Source organism: Dipodomys merriami, unplaced genomic scaffold, assembly GCF_024711535.1.
Source record: "Dipodomys merriami isolate MVZ:Mamm:240054 unplaced genomic scaffold, mDipMer1.0.p SCAF_70, whole genome shotgun sequence".
Taxonomy (NCBI): Eukaryota; Metazoa; Chordata; class Mammalia; order Rodentia; family Heteromyidae; genus Dipodomys; species Dipodomys merriami.
In genome coordinates this window covers 3,852,771-3,855,596 of record NW_027206291.1, presented here as the reverse complement: position 1 = coordinate 3,855,596, position 2,826 = coordinate 3,852,771, and positions in this window count along the sequence as shown.

The following is a 2,826-nucleotide window of genomic DNA, read 5'->3' as shown; positions in this document are numbered from 1 at the left end:
GTCTGGAGTTGTGTGTGTGTGCATGTGTGTGTATGTGTGTACACGCATGTGTGCACCAGCCCTCTATCACTCCACTTCTGGTTTTGTGGTAGTTCATTGGAGATTAGACTCTTAACAGACTTTCCTGCTCAGATTTCAACCTCCTGAGTAGCTGGGATTACAAGCCTGAGCCACCTTTCATTCCTTTTTTCTTTCTTTTTTTTTTTTTTTGTCGGTTGTGTGGCTTAAACTCAGGGCCTGGGTGCTGTCTCTGAACTCTCTTGATCAAGGTTAGTGCTCTAGCATTTTGAGGCCCAGCATGACTTCCAATTTTCTGGTGATTCAATGGAGATAAGAGTCTCAGAGACTTTGCTGCCCAGATTGGCTTTGAACCACGGTCATCAGATCTCATCCTCCCAGAAGCTGGAATCACAGACGTGAGCCACTGGGGACCGGCTCTTTCCTTGTATTCTTATTTCAGTCTTCACCTGTACCCTCTCAAGATTTCCTTGGGGTTCCTAGCAGCACGCTCACCCACAATGTCAGCTTCATACACAGTGGTTCTGACTACACAGTCCTCTGAGCACGTGCATGTGCACACACATGTGCACACATACACACACACACACACACACACACACACACACACACACACACACACCTCCTGGCTTACCACACTCCTACACCTCAGGGCCTTCAAACATCTGACCTTACCTGGGCTCCTAGGCCATGAGTCCCCTCATCCACTCCACCAACTCCTAGCTCCATTCCCTGTCTTACTTACCTGTGGTGGGTGCTGTTCCAGCTCCCTCCTCCACCCACCTAGCCCCACTTTGTCCCCCAAGTGCTCAGGGTGAATGTGGCTCCAGGCTGCGCCTGACTGGGGTGGGTGGTGGTGATAATGGTGGTAGTGGTGGTGGTGGTGCTTCAGGGTGGAGCCTCAGAGTGACTGCAGAAAACAGTCAGTAGTTGGGGAGGGAATGAAGTGGTGTGGTGTTCGTGGCTTTGGAGGGGCGGGCAGCATCTCCAGCACAGCATGGGAGGTGCTGATGCTAAAGGGGGCTGCCCCCGTGTCTCTTCTCATGGTCCCTCGGAAACTGGAAGGGTGAGAGTTGAGGGTGGAATCATGGGTGAGGTCATGGGAACTCCTCCCCGCTCAACTGAGTGTTGCTGCTGCTTCATAGCCCTGCCTCTTAGACTCCCAAGTCCCAGAATATGGGGACATTAAATCACAGCCCCCCCCCAACAAATGCCAAAGGCTCTGGTCAATATATGTACCAGGAGGCTCGTGATGCTGTGTGCTGTGAGTACCCTGCCCAACCCACACACACACACACACACTTACTGCCTGTAGTTCTAGGCTAGATAGCACACAGATTCTGACTTGAGGACCTGATATCTAAAAGCCTCTCTCTCTCTCTCTCTCTCTCTCTCTCTCTCTCTCTCTCTCTCTCTCTCTCTCACACACACACACACACACACACACACACACACACACACACACCCTCTGTGTCATTTCTGTCTCTTTCTCTAGCTCTCCCTTTCTTTCAATGTCTCTGTCTCTCTTGGTCTCTCTGTCTCTGGCACACAATATCCCTTTGTCTCTGTGTGTCTCTTTTCATCTGTGTCTCTCTTTTTTTGTCTCTTTTGATTGGTCGTGGGGCTTGAACTCTGGGCCAGGGCGCTGTTCCTCAGCTTTTCAGCTCAAGATGAGCACTCTACCACTTGAGCCACAGCGCCACTTCCAGTTTTCTGGTGGTTTATTGGAGATAAGAGTCTCATGGACTTTCCTGCTCCGGCTGGCTTTGAACCACAATCCTCAGATCTCAGCCTCCTGAGTAGCTAGGATGACAGGTGTGAGTCACAGGTGCCTAGCTCATCTGTGTCTCTATCTCTCTTTATCACTCCCCAATTTGTCTCCATCCCTGCCTCTCTTTCTTCTCCCACTCCATCTTCTGTCTTTGTCCTCCTGCTTTCTCTATTCCTTTCGTCTCTCCCTCGGTCTCTGTGTCTCTCCGTGCTTTGCCTTATAGTGGTTTTCTCCCCAGTTTTCCTGTTTGATATTTTTGTTTGGTGGTTGTTTGGTTTTGAGACAGGGTCTCCCTATGTAACTCAGGCTAGCCTTGAACACTGATCTTCCTACTGTACCTCTCAAGTAGCCGGGATTACAGGTGAGTGCTTATCTGTCTGTCTGTCTCCTGTTGGACCTATGTTCTCATAACCCCTGATCCAGGTGATCTGGATGCCCACACTGAGGAGAAGGGCTCAGGTCAAGAATCAGATGCGTGGGGGACTCTCTGGAGATGCCAGGGACAGAGCATCGGCTCTGAGGCTGTCAAAGCCCCGAGGGTGGGGACAGGGGACACCCAGTAATGATTCTAAGTGGACAGTACTCAGGGAACAGTTGGGCTTTAAGGACGAAGGGGTAAAATCGAGGGCAGGAGGGAGGTCCTTATAAAGCCAGGGCAGTCCGGCACTGGTGGCTCACACCTGTAATATTAGCTACTCAGGAGGCTGAGATCTGAGGATCAAGGCTCAAAGCCAGGCCAGGCAGAGACTCTTATCTCCAATGAACTACCTGAAAATCAGAAGTGGTGCTGTGGCTCAAGTGGTGGAGTGCTCACCTTGAGCTGAAGAGCTGAGGGACGGCGTCCAGGCCCAGAGTTCAGGCCCCACAACTGACAAAAAAATTAAAATAGGAATAAAGCAAGCCAGGGAAGAGGGGCATCCAGGATGTCATGAGCAAGTGACCAGTCCAACAGGGCACAGACTGGAGGCCAAGCAGGTTAGGTTCAGGGCTGACCCGGAGTTGAGGAGCTCCATCCCTCACTTCCAGCCCGGGCAGTG